The sequence below is a fragment of the Helianthus annuus genome, chromosome 8 (assembly GCF_002127325.2).
Source record: "Helianthus annuus cultivar XRQ/B chromosome 8, HanXRQr2.0-SUNRISE, whole genome shotgun sequence".
NCBI lineage: Eukaryota > Viridiplantae > Streptophyta > Magnoliopsida > Asterales > Asteraceae > Helianthus > Helianthus annuus.
In genome coordinates this window covers 132166324-132181014 of record NC_035440.2, presented here as the reverse complement: position 1 = coordinate 132181014, position 14691 = coordinate 132166324, and the positions used below count along the sequence as shown (strand labels likewise).

At 35.9% G+C, this 14691-nt stretch overlaps 2 long non-coding RNA genes across 2 annotated transcripts; both read right to left on the bottom strand.

Moving 5' to 3' along the window:
• Positions 1-3884: 3884 nt before the first annotated feature.
• On the bottom strand, positions 3885-6098 carry LOC110871482. Its single transcript, XR_002553776.2, has 3 exons — positions 5473-6098; positions 4761-4801; positions 3885-4032 (listed from the first exon to the last, which is right to left on the bottom strand). It is a non-coding gene; the product is annotated as an uncharacterized LOC110871482 (long non-coding RNA).
• Positions 6099-11438: 5340 nt separating this feature from the next.
• On the bottom strand, positions 11439-13301 carry LOC110871483. Its single transcript, XR_002553777.2, has 3 exons — positions 13027-13301; positions 12315-12355; positions 11439-11586 (listed from the first exon to the last, which is right to left on the bottom strand). It is a non-coding gene; the product is annotated as an uncharacterized LOC110871483 (long non-coding RNA).
• Between the last annotated feature and the right edge of the window lie 1390 nt (positions 13302-14691).

The window sequence follows — 14691 nt, the reverse complement described above, 5'->3', positions numbered from 1 at the left end:
GTCCCCTCGCTCGCGGCCCGCAAAGGATCACAAGCAGTCTGTCGCGCCCCGCGACAGACTTAATTTATTGTTTTTATTTGTTATTTAATGAGATAAAGGGATTTCGGGGCCGGTTTTCATATACGGGGTGTATTTTAGGACATTTGGGGTATCTAAAATATTTTAAGGAGGGTTGTTATATCCTGGGTATAACTCCTGAATTATTTAATAAAATATACAATGTATTCGCATTAAGTACAGTAACCCAATTAAATTTTATCCCTACGTCACGAGACAGAACCCAAACGAACTTAGTCGGGCAGAGCCTTGACATGCGTTGGTGGGTCCTAAATCAATCGGACAGAGTATTGACTCAGTGATCAGGGGTTACAATACTTAAAACGAGGCAGGGCTTTATTATTGGTATAAATTTAAAGAAAATAAAAAAAAAAAGATGGGGGTGATACAAAGAAGAGAAAGAAAAGAAAATGTTGGCCGTTTGAATGTTGGAGAGTATCCCATATTTATACTAAATTTTTGTGGAGTTTGACTTGAAGGCTACGGTTCTTTTTCTTCTTATCCACGTGCATACTTTCTTCATTGTTAAGTTTTTGAATTTTAGTTATTATTAACTAACATGCATCCATATCCATTGTATGGGCTCAATGAAATTTCCAGCCCAAATGTCTACACAATATCGAAAATCCATACTTGATTTTTGAAGCCTACGTGATTTTTAATGTAGTTGATTGTGATGGCCCATTTTCACATTTGTATAAGTTTTCTTTATTTGTTCCTGTAACAACTAATTACAAACTAATTTATGACAACTATTTCTTAGCTACTTTAATTCACCTAAAGTTTTGATTTTATTATTATATATATTATAATTAATTCAACTGTTTCATTTATTAGACGCTTATAACTTTTAAAATATGACGTTTTAGAAAATGATGAATATATCTTTCGAACGAGAATATTTGTGTCTACATTTTGAACCAAGTTTCATTAAAAACGAAGTAAGTTAAAATATAATGTATTTTTATAATTTAATTATTAAACGGTTCCTAGGCCCGTCCAAGTACTTTATATTTCTAATAGTCAATTTACCTCTGATCTATTCGTGAAATAACTTTATTTTAAATTTAAAATTTTGGGAATGTTACAATAGTCGAGATGGTTATGTCTATCTTATGAAGCATAAGCATGAAAACTTTGTAAGGTTCAAAGAGTTTCAGAACGAAGTTGAAAACTAGCTTAATAGAAAGATTAAAATGCTTTGCTCAGATTGAGGTGGTGATACCTTAGCTTGGAATTTCTCGATCATCTAAAGGAGCGTCGAATAGTCTCGCAACCCACTCCACCAGGCACACCCCAACTTAATGGCGTGTGTGAAAGGAAAAATCAAACCCTACTGAATATGATTTGGTCGATGAGGTGTTGAACAAATTTTCCTCACTCCTTTAGGGGTTTTGCTCTTATGACTGCTGCTCGACTTGTAAATCTAGCACCGACCAAAAAGGTGAACAAGACTCCATATGAGATATGGTATGGGCGTAAGCCAAATTTGAGTTACCTAAGAATATGGGGGTGTGATGCTTACATAACAAGTGATTCTAATAACAAGCTTGACCCTCGAGGTGAGAAGGTAATTCTCGTCAGATACTATAACCAAAGTGGTTATTACTTCTACCATCCTGATGCTAATAGATTTCCATCAAAAGAAAGGCTACGATATTTCTTGAAGATGAACTTCTTAGTCGAGGAACTGGAAGTAATATTGTGGACCTTGAAGAAGTTCAAGAACCACAAGCAACCGATGAGGAGGTCGGAACGTCTGAACCATAAGAAGTTGTTGGTGCCAAATCAGACTTAAACATAAACCCTTGCAAGAGCATTAGGACTCGTAATGAACCCAATAGATACCTATGGCATGTTAGGGTTCTGAGGTCTTGACAGTAGCCAAGTCTGATGACGAACCTACTAGCTACAAATCTGCTCTTTCTAATCTTGATTCTCCGAAACGGCTAGAGGCCATTTATACCGAGATGCAGTCCATGTGTGATAATCAAGTATGAGACTTGGTTGAGCTACCCCTCGAATCTCGGGCAGTAGGGAGCAAATGGGTTTTCAAGAGAAAAACTGACATGCATGGAAACATACATACCTATAAAGCACGACTAGTTACAAAAGGATTCACTCAAACTCAAGGTATTGACTATGATGAAACCTTCTCGCTCGTCGCTATGATCAAATCGATTAGGATACTGCTTGCCATAACTGCGTACTATGATTATGATGTTTGGCAAATGGACGTTAAAACCGCTTTTCTTAACTGACATCTTTCTGAAGATGTTTATATGGTTCAACCTGACGGTTTTATTAATCCAGGGTATCCTAATAGGGTATGTAAGCTGAACAAGTCCATACAAGTCCATTTATGGACTCCCGCAAGCGTCTCAGAGCTGGAATCTTTGCTTTGACCGTCAAAGAATTTGGCTTTGTCAAAAATGAAGATGAGCCTTGTGTTTATAGAAAGGTTAGGAGTGCTATATCATTTCTCATCTTGTATGTGGATGAGATATTGATCATTGGAAACAACATCCATATGCTTAATGAAGTTAAACGATGGTTAGGATCTTGTTTTGCAATGAAGGATCTTAGAGAAGCCACTTACATTCAGGGAATCAAGATCTATAGGGATAGATCTAAGCGACTTCTTGGGCAAAGTCAAAGTACATACATACACCAAGTGATAAGACGCTTTAAGATGGAAAACTCCAAGAAAGGAGGTGTTCCAATGACTAAAGGTACCGTCTTGAACAAATTGCAAGCTCCTTCTAAGGACCATGAAATAAAGCAGATGGAAGCAGTTCCATATGCTTCAGCGATTGGTTCTATCATGTATGCTATGGTATATTCTCGACCAGACATCTTGCATGCTTTAAGCATGACCAGCTGTTAGCAGCAGAGCCCTGGGATTGCTCACTTGACTATGGTTAAGAACATTCTTAAGTACATGAGAAGCTTAAAAGATATGTTCTTGATATTTGGAGGAGTTAATGAGGAGTTCACTGTAAAATGTTTCACTGATGCTAGTTTTCAAACTGACCGAGATACCTCTCACTCACAAACAGGTTTCGTGTTCACTATCAACGGTATGATAGTTAGAGAATGAAATAATTAGGATCATTTATGTGTGAATAAGTTGTACTTATTGCTCTCGGGGAAAATCTCAGGGGGATATTAATTTGAGTAGCCATTAGTCGAAAGGGACAATGAAGTATTTGGATAGATCTATTGGGTTTTGGCAAGCCCCACTTCTAGTCCCTCGTGACCCTGTGGGAGTGCTTTTGTGTCCCTGATGGGTTGGTAAAATTCCATAGCTTAATGGTTTTAATTTCGATTAATTACACGAAGTTACTTTCCAGAATACACTACTTTGATATAGTTTGTGTTTTGCAGGCATTGACGGGTTAAGGTGCATTTTGGAGATTTACTGAAGCTTTGGGCGGATGCTAGAGAGAACACAATTGAAGAAAATGCAAAAAGAGGCAAAACTGAGTTGAACTTTGCGCCAGAAACAGTCCAAACTTCATTTTGGCTTATCCCGAGATAGAAAATGAGTTTCGGGGCTTATAATATATGCATTTGGGGTAGCTCGACGAGACGAATCAAAATATACGGTTTTGAAGGGCCAGAAATTGACGCATTATCTGCTGCACACCGGCTGATTAGTAAAAACGGGATTTTCTGAGAGAAAAAGTCAATTTTGGAAAAGGGAGTTCGAAAACACTAGAGGGGATCATTCCTAAGGATCTAACCCATTCCCAATCATCTCTAACACCACCTGTGTAACACCCCAGCCCGGCTCTGAGCTGACGTGTCACTATTACAGAATCAGATACAAAAGGGCTTATTTTATTTTTATCCAAACGAGTTTACAAAAGATTTATTCCTGATAATTTATTTCATACATTATTAAAACTACACACTAAGATTCCAACTTGTTTATTTTAGCTCTCTTCACACTTTCCCGCCATCCCTGCTAACCTGTAGAAAAGAAAAAAAAATTCGAAGGAGCAAAATGCCACGAGCGGATAATGATAGCAATGAATAATGGATATGAAAGAAAAGATAATAATGTAATTGTAACTACATGATAGAATTCAATAACGTTACCATGTTATAAGATATACCCATCGAGCCCGATATATTTTTATATAATAAACAGAACAGGCAGAACAGGCTAGCTAGTCCTGAACCGATGTGTGATGGCGTATGGGCATCATACAAACCATCCACCAGAAATAATAATATCCTAGGATCGATCCATACGCCTCGAAAAAATATATAGCCGGCCCTCCGTAGAGTTCAGAACAGGCGAGACGCTGTGATTTAGGCTCACCGTCACAGTCGGTGCCACGTCATTGATGCCGCAATGACATGCTTGCGGTCACCCCCACAAGTAGGGGCGTGCTCGGGTATCAGAGTACAGAAGGTAAACATATAATATTTTTATATTTCTCCATATTCCAGTATAACAGGTCAGACATATTATCAGTAGGATGCGATAATGAGTACAATTTAATAAAGATAATATCGCATGTAATATGGTTCCAAAGTTGTGTTCAGAATCAGAAAGGATTAGACAAGTAAATGTAATGGATTTAATCAAACGGGTACAACTTAATTAAATCATAATACGAAGTTTGAAATGAAGATTAACGAACAAAGTTAAAAACCCATACTATACAGGTAGTAAAGGAAGGAATCCGCACCTTTAATAATTAGTGTAGGTGTCCTTGAATAGCGTGAGATTCTACAGGAATTATTATTTCCAAATCAGATTTATTTATCGAATTGTTTCGCTTGATGATTATCCGACAATGGGGCTTTATATTTTTAATAAACTAGTTTGCTTTAATATTTACTAATTAAAAACAAGAATAAATATTTTACCAATATGATAACTAATTGACATGTCGATTATTTATATAACTGTATTACAGATTGTTTTTTTTTTCCAAAAAAATAAGTTCTTAATTTAGATTAATAATTTATAAGGATGTTGATGACCTTTTATAGTAAAAACCAATCATATATAAGTTCATTTTTCTATAATCAGAAACGGAGGTTACTGTTGGTTTAACTAATATTAGTTTATAATTAATAAACCATAACTTAATAAAATATATATTTTGCATTAATCATTAACTTTAATAATGTAATTAACTGGCCAAAGGAAAATTTTGACCAGTGTTTGCGTATGGTTGGTGACAAAAGGGTACAAATTGGTCAACTTGAATTGACATAGTAATCCAGAATGGTTTAAGTAGCTCCTTAAACTATTTGGTTGGTCATCTTTCTATTTAACTAGCTTTTCGACGAGAGCCCCGTTGTGGATAATTTTTACGAGTTCATGATTTCTATATATTTTTATATGATTATTAACGGTGTGTGTATGTATTTATTATAACAAGAGATAGTTACCAATCGCGAGTCTAAGCCGCCGGCTAAGTGATACGTCGATCCGGTGAATGGCGGCTGGTAATGCTTGAATTGCGTCGGTTGCTTAAGGTGGGGTTCTAATAGACGGAAGACAGAAGCACTTGTATAGTATGTCCTGTGGTGGTTGGGTTTGTTAAGTTGGAATGTTTATGACGAATAAGGGGAAGTCGAAACAAAGGTGCCGAAGATTTTTTTTTTTTTTTTTTTTTTTTTTTTAAGGCTAAGAGGTATTCGAAAGGAATTAATATTGTGAGAAGTAAATAATTATTTGAGTGGTTTTTTTTTTTCAATATCTACCTGTGAGAATTTATAGGATGGTTGTGGTAACTCAATACTTGATAAGGAAGCAATTTAGTTTCTACGTGTCACTCTAGAGATGAAGAGAGGGCCACGACATACAATATATGAGGGGAACATGGCTTGCTTAGATTGGCTCATTATTTCTTGTAGTCATCTTTAAGTTCACATATATTTTATTATATATATTTAAATTAACTGCAAATCTTATTTGTTTGTTCCCTATTGGTTTTTACTTCTCAGCTTTATATCACAAGGATTTGTTTTTATATAACTTGCTAGTTTTAAATTTTCCTTTCACAATTTCCACTGTGAATATTTTATATTATTAATACTTCATTTGTTTTACTAGTATTATTATTTTTAACGTCAATTAAAGTTGTAAAAACAACCTTTAATATGAACTATTAATTCATTCATTATTTTTTTTTTATATTTTGGTTTTCTTTTTAATTTTAATTGTATAACACAATAATTTTTTTTTTTTACTTACTTTGTAGATATAACTAATAACTTATTTTATTTTGTTATCTTCTTCCAACTTCATTCGAGTCTTTTATTCTATTATTATTGTTATTTATTTATTCATTATTATTATTATTATTATTATTATTATTATTATTATTATTATTATTCAGGGTATTTCAGTTATACCCCCTTAAAATAAATTTCGTCCTCGAAATTTGAATACAAGTTTAACTTGGGTGTCTATTAACAACAAGGGATAGTAAGAACATGTATTTCACATTCACGTTAAAACTAACAACGGATTCAGCTAGTTGAGCGTTATGGAATACTAACTGTTAAACAAGTTTGGATATTGAGAGCGGATTGACTCCTCGGTTTCCCACGTCGCTTCTTGCTCAGAGTGATTTTTCCATAGAACTTTAACGAAGGGTATCGTCTTTCGCCTTGTCACACGTTCCTGACGATCAAGGATAGCCTCAGGTTCTTCTTCATACGTTAGATCTTCTTGAATCATGTCTAATGGATAATTGACAACATGAATCGGGTGATAGTTGTATCCCCTTAGTAAGGATACATGGAATACGTTATGGACATGAGAAAGTTGTGGTGGTAAAGCAAGACGATAAGAAACTTCACCGATTCTTTCGAGGATTTCGAATGGACCAATATAACGAGGACTTAACTTTCCTTTAATGCCGAATCTCCGAATACCGCGACTGGGTGATACTTTGAGAAAGACGTGTTCTCCTATTTTGAATTCTAAGGTCCGTCGGTGTTGATCCGCATAACTTTTCTGACGGCTCTGAGCTTGCTTCAACCGTTCTCGAGCACTGGTGACCTTTTCATTTGTGACCTGAACTATTTCTGGTCCTTCAATGATCTTTTCTCCAACTTCTTCCCAACAGATTGGAGCTCGACATTTACGACCATATAACAACTCGAATGGGGGCATACCAATACTTGCTTGCCAGCTATTGTTGTATGCAAATTCAACAAGGCACAAGTATTCATCCCAATTTCCACTCCAATCTAATGCGCACGCTCTAAGCATATCTTCTAACGTTTGGATGGTTCGTTCAGTTTGCCCATCTGTCTGAGGGTGGAAAGCAGTACTGAACTTTAGACGTGTACCCCAAGCCTTTTGGAAACCTTTCCAAAATCGTGATGTGAATCTTGGGTCTCTGTCTGACACAATGGATGATGGTGTGCCATGTAAACGAATAATTTCCTGAAGAAATATTTCGGATAACTTACTAATAGAGTAACCTTGTTGGATAGGTAGGAAATGGGCTGACTTGGTTAATCTATCAACCACGACCCATATAGCATCATTCTTTCTGAAGGTCTTTGGTAGGCCTATCACAAAATCCATAGAAATTTCATCCCACTTCCAGATAGGGATATTAAGAGGTTGCAATAAACCACTAGCCCTTTGATGTTCGATTTTCACTTGTTGGCAGGTGAGGCATTTTGCCACGAACTGGGCTACATCTTCTTTCATGCCATTCCACCAAAAATTCTGCTTCAAGTCCGGTACATTTTTGTTGAACCCGGATGAATAGAGAAAGGCGAACTATGAGCCTCTAATAATAATGATTCACGAAGGGTGGAGTCAGACGGAACACATAATCTCTTTCCACACCAAATAATACCTTGTTCATCTATACGAAACTCCGACTGCTTGCCTAACTCCAGGTTTTGCGAGATTGCCCACAGTTCTCCATCTTGCTTCTGGGCTTCCTTGATTCTTGATATAAGATCAGGCTCGATTTGCATTCTGCCCAAGTAACCATCAGACTTCCTGATCTGAATGTCAATGTCAATCTCCATCTTCTCCAGATCCCTGACAATCTCAGGCTGAATGGTGAGGCATGCCACCGTTCCTGAACTTTTTCTACTCAATGCATCTGCCACGACATTCGCCTTGCCGGGGTGATATTGAATGTGGACATCATAGTCTTTTAGAAGTTCCAACCATCTTCTCTGTCTCATATTAATCTCCTTCTGAGTAAAAATATACTTGAGACTTTTATGGTCGGTGAAAATGTCACACTTTTCTCCATATAAGTAATGTCTCCAGATCTTAAGAGCGAAAACTACAGCTGCTAACTCAAGATCATGTGTTGGATAGTTAACTTCATATGGCTTGAGCTGTCGTGAAGCGTAGGCAATAACTTTTCCATGTTGCATGAGAACACATCCAAGACCCTTCTTCGAGGCATCACTATAAACTTGGTAGCCGCCAGAGCCTGTTGGAAGAGTGAGTATAGGAGCAGACACAAGTCTTTTCTTTAACTCTTGAAAACTCTTTTCCCGTTCGTCATTCCATGTATACTTTACCCCTTTTCTTAGAAGTTGCGTAAGAGGTAAGGCAATGGTAGAAAACCCTTCAACAAAGCGTCGATAATAGCCTGCTAGACCTAAAAAGCTTCGAATCTCGGTAACCGAGGTAGGTCTAGGCCATTTTGTAATAGCTTCGATTTTTGCAGGGTCCATCATGATACCATCTGCAGATATCACGTGCCCTAAAAATGCAACTTGATTTAACCAGAATTCGCACTTGGAAAACTTTGCGTATAGCTTCTTTTGCCTGAGCGTTTCCAAACAGCACGTAGATGTGTCTCGTGTTCTTCTTTATTCTTAGAGTACACTAGAATGTCGTCGATAAAAACTATGACGAATTTATCAAGGAATTTATGAAAGGCACGATTCATTAGGTCCATGAATACGGCTGGAGCATTAGTCAGCCCGAATGGCATAACTAGGAATTCATAATGGCCGTATCGAGTTCGAAAAGCAGTCTTGGGAACGTCTGTATCCTTGATTTTGAGTTGGTGATAACCAGATCTGAGATCGATTTTTGAGAATAATTTGGCACCTTGAAGTTGGTCAAAAAGATCATCGATTCGAGGTAAAGGATAACGGTTTCGAATTGTGATTTTGTTTAGTTCTCGATAATCTATGCATAAACGCATAGTCCCGTCTTTCTTTTTCACAAATAAGACAGGTGCGCCCCAGGGTGAGACACTTGGTCGAATGAATCCTAGATTTAGCAACTCTTGCAATTGTTCCTTGAGTTCCTTTAATTCTAGGGGAGCCATACGATATGGTGCTTTTGAAATTGGTTCAGCTCCAGGAATAAGGTCAATGGTGAACTCCACTTCACGATCTGGTGGAATTCCCGGTAATTCTTTTGGAAATACATCTGGGTACTCACAGACAACCGGATGGCTATCTATGGTTGGTTCTTCAGATGAGAGAGATTTAACAGATGCCAAAAACCCTGTACAACCGTGCGATAGGAATTTCTGGGCTTTGAGGGCAGAGATAATCTTGAGGACTTTTCGTGGTTGAGTCCCCTGAAAGACGAGTTCAGGAGATTGAGGGTCTCCAAAAATTACACGCCGAGTTCGACATTCGATAGTGACGTTGTGTTTTGATAACCAATCTATTCCTAATATTATATCAAAATCCTCCATTTTCATGGGGAATAGATCTGCTTTACGTATAAGGGATTTAACTTGTATAGGACAGTCTTTATAGACATGGGAAATCACGACAGGATAACCCATAGGTGTTGTAAGAGTAAGAGTGTTCTCTAATAGCGTAGGTGTTGCCGTGAGATGTTTAATAACTGATAGTGAGACTATAGAATGAGTTGCTCCAGTATCAAATAAAACTTCAACATCATGTAAGCCCAAACGAAGAGTGCCAGAGACAGTACCTTGTGCATTTGAAGTCTCTGTAGTATTCAAAGCAAACACTCGCCCTCCAGCAGTGGGTCGAGCAGTATTCCCAGCATTAGTTCCTTTAGGGTCAGGCTTCGGACATTGTTTAATCATGTGATCAGTCGCTCCACATCTAAAGCAAGCTCCTAATGCCCGACGACATACGCCTTGATGACGTTTACCGCATATATTGCATACAGGGATCTGGTTTTGGTTCTTGTTGTTAGATTGACGGTTGACAGATGGAGTCCTACCAGGGGCCATATAGGGTTGGGGTTGTTGAGCATGATTGAAAGTTTGGTTTCTTGGTTGCCATTGATTATTTTGGTTGTTATGGTTACGCGTGAATTGGTTTCTTCGATCTCCATTGTAGTGGTTTTGATTAGATGACTGCCCAGTAGTTATGATGCGGTTGTCCTCACGGTTTCTCTTGCCGTTCTCCTCGGATTTAGCCCATCTTTGCTTATTTTCTATTTCCAATGTTTTAACAGCATCTGCAACCTCAGTAATGTTGTTGAACTTTTGCGTTATTATCCATCTTCTGTTCTTTTCACAGACTGCCCACTTCATCTTTTCTGCTTGTACTTCTGGGGTTCCAGCAGCCGCCCCGAGAAAACTAGCTAGTCTACAGAATCTAGCCATGAATTCTGACCATGGTTCATTATCCCGTTGCTCGATAGATGCATATTCTCTAGCATACTCGTTTTTCTCTACCTCAGAAAAATATTGCTTGAAGAATATGGTGCGAAAATCGGCCCAAGGAAGAGTAGCAGCAAACCCATTTCCTCCGTTAGCAAGTTTAACTCCTTCCCACCATATACGAGCGTCATCTTCCAACTTATATGATGCCAGCCTTGTCTTAAATATATCATCTACATCGAGGACTTCAAATATCTTTTCCACATGTGCTATCCAGTTGCTAGCATCCACTGGCTTGGCTGCATTGCTGAATGATCTTGGTTTTTGCTTTTGGAATCTCTCATTCCAAATATGAATCCTTTCAGACGGTTTTGTATCAGTGTTTTCCACTTTGTTGCTTCTTGGTGGAGATGTAGGAGGAGTAACATGGGGAGATGAAGGAGGTGATATATGGGGTGGAGTTGGAGGTGGTGGAGGAATCGTGTTATATACGTGTTGGTCAACGGTCTGTAGAATATTAGGCAGTATTCTTTCGAAAGCACGCTGAAAGGCTATATCAAAATTACGTCGTTTAGAAGAACCTGATTTCCGACGAACAGATCTTAGAGGAGGCATCTGGAAGGAAAGATAATGTAAGAATGACGATAAAGACAAAACGAAAGATTTTATTTCCTATCCCAGTTTCTACCCATAAACTCACAGGTGTGATTATTTTTAATGTTTAAGTTTTCTACAGGAAAGAGCCTAAGCTCTGATACCATAACTGTAACACCCCAGCCCGGCTCTGAGCTGACATGTCACTATTACAGAATCAGATACAAAAGGGCTTATTTTATTTTTATCCAAACGAGTTTACAAAAGATTTATTCCTGATAATTTATTTCATACATTATTAAAACTACACACTAAGATTCCAACTTGTTTATTTTAGCTCTCTTCACACTTTCCCGCCATCCCTGCTAACCTGTAGAAAAGAAAAAAAAATTCGAAGGAGCAAAATGCCACGAGCGGATAATGATAGCAATGAATAATGGATATGAAAGAAAAGATAATAATGTAATTGTAACTACATGATAGAATTCAATAACGTTACCATGTTATAAGATATACCCATCGAGCCCGATATATTTTTATATAATAAACAGAACAGGCGGAACAGGCTAGCTAGTCCTGAACCGATGTGTGATGGCGTATGGGCATCATACAAACCATCCACCAGAAATAATAATATCCTAGGATCGATCCATACGCCTCGAAAAAATATATAGCCGGCCCTCCGTAGAGTTCAGAACAGGCGAGACGCTGTGATTTAGGCTCACCGTCACAGTCGGTGCCACGTCATTGATGCCGCAATGACATGCTTGCGGTCACCCCCACAAGTAGGGGCGTGCTCGGGTATCAGAGTACAGAAGGTAAACATATAATATTTTTATATTTCTCCATATTCCAGTATAACAGGTCAGACATATTATCAGTAGGATGCGATAATGAGTACAATTTAATAAAGATAATATCGCATGTAATATGGTTCCAAAGTTGTGTTCAGAATCAGAAAGGATTAGACAAGTAAATGTAATGGATTTAATCAAACGGGTACAACTTAATTAAATCATAATACGAAGTTTGAAATGAAGATTAACGAACAAAGTTAAAAACCCATACTATACAGGTAGTAAAGGAAGGAATCCGCACCTTTAATAATTAGTGTAGGTGTCCTTGAATAGCGTGAGATTCTACAGGAATTATTATTTCCAAATCAGATTTATTTATCGAATTGTTTCGCTTGATGATTATCCGACAATGGGGCTTTATATTTTTAATAAACTAGTTTGCTTTAATATTTACTAATTAAAATCAAGAATAAATATTTTACCAATATGATAACTAATTGACATGTCGATTATTTATATAACTGTATTACAGATTGTTTTTTTTTTCTAAAAAAATAAGTTCTTAATTTAGATTAATAATTTATAAGGATGTTGATGACCTTTTATAGTAAAAACTAATCATATATAAGTTCATTTTTCTATAATCAGAAACGGAGGTTACTGTTGGTTTAACTAATATTAGTTTATAATTAATAAACCATAACTTAATAAAATATATATTTTGCATTAATCATTAACTTTAATAATGTAATTAACTGGCCAAAGGAAAATTTTGACCAGTGTTTGCGTATGGTTGGTGACAAAAGGGTACAAATTGGTCAACTTGAATTGACATAGTAATCTAGAATTGTTTAAGTAGCTCCTTAAACTATTTGGTTGGTCATCTTTCTATTTAACTAGCTTTTCGACGAGAGCCCCGTTGTGGATAATTTTTACGAGTTCATGATTTCTATATATTTTTATATGATTATTAACGGTGTGTGTATGTATTTATTATAACAAGAGATAGTTACCAATCGCGAGTCTAAGCCGCCGGCTAAGTGATACGTCGACCCGGTGAATGGCGGCTGGTAATGCTTGAATTGCGTCGGTTGCTTAAGGTGGGGTTCTAATAGACGGAAGACAGAAGCACTTGTATAGTATGTCCTGTGGTGGTTGGGTTTGTTAAGTTGGAATGTTTATGACGAATAAGGGGAAGTCGAAACAAAGGTGCCGAAGATTTTTTTTTTTTTTTTAAGGCTAAGAGGTATTCGAAAGGAATTAATATTGTGAGAAGTAAATAATTATTTGAGTGGTTTTTTTTTTTTTTCAATATCTACCTGTGAGAATTTATAGGATGGTTGTGGTAACTCAATACTTGATAAGGAAGCAATTTAGTTTCTACGTGTCACTCTAGAGATGAAGAGAGGGCCACAACATACAATATATGAGGGGAACATGGCTTGCTTAGATTGGCTCATTATTTCTTGTAGTCATCTTTAAGTTCACATATATTTTATTATATATATTTAAATTAACGGAATGGGATCAAATACAAACACTTAAGTTTGTAAGAACCATAAGAACCAATACATAATTGACAAGTGTCCATCAATAAAAAATTAGTTTAGGGGTAATTTAGACTTTTTGACCATATTTATTTATAACTAATTAAAAATAATTACAAAAAATATAATCAGCACAACACTATATAATTAGCACAACATCATTAATCGTTCTTCATTATCAGCACATCGTCCTCGAATCGTTCTCCATTATCAACATAAACGACATTAGCACAACATCTTCAATCGTTCTCCATTATCAGCACACCAGATGTGCTGATTATATCTACTTTTGGTGTTTGTTTGTATTATTTTGTAATTAACACATAATCAGCACCTTATTAGCACAAATATAAAACACCTTTTGTTAACTTTTTTTAAAAAACACTTTTATAAATACAAAAAGGTATAGCAATATGGTACTCATATTAAAGATAAAAAAATACTTGATTTTATGGTATATATTTTTAAAAAAAATAATGAAGTATATAAAAGTTATTTTAGTTTAAAAAACCTTGGTGGAATTTGTATTTAATAGAAAATGGTCAAATGACTAGCAATTTTACAAAATTGCCCCTAATTTGTTAGTAGTAATTTTTAATTATAAGAGTTTTATTTATAATCAATATCAACCCTTGATTTAAATTAACAATGGTTCAGATCTGTTCTTACGGTTCTTATAATTAGCACTGTTTGTACAGGATCTCAACCCTTAAATTAACTGCAAATCTTATTGTTTGTTCCCTATTGGTTTTTACTTCTCAGCTTTATATCACAAGGATTTGTTTTTATATAACTTGCTAGTTTTAAATTTTCCTTTCACAATTTCCACTGTGAATATTTTATATTATTAATACTTCATTTGTTTTACTAGTATTATTATTTTTAACGTTAATTAAAGTTGTAAAAACAACCTTTAATATGGACTATTAATTCATTCATTATTTTTTTTTATATTTTGGTTTTCTTTTTAATTTTAATTGTATAACACAAAATTTTTTTTTTTACTTACTTTGTAGATATAACTAATAACTTATTTTATTTTGTTATCTTCTTCCAACTTCATTCGAGTCTTTTATTCTATTATTATTGTTATTTATTTATTTATTATTATTATTATTATTATTATTATTA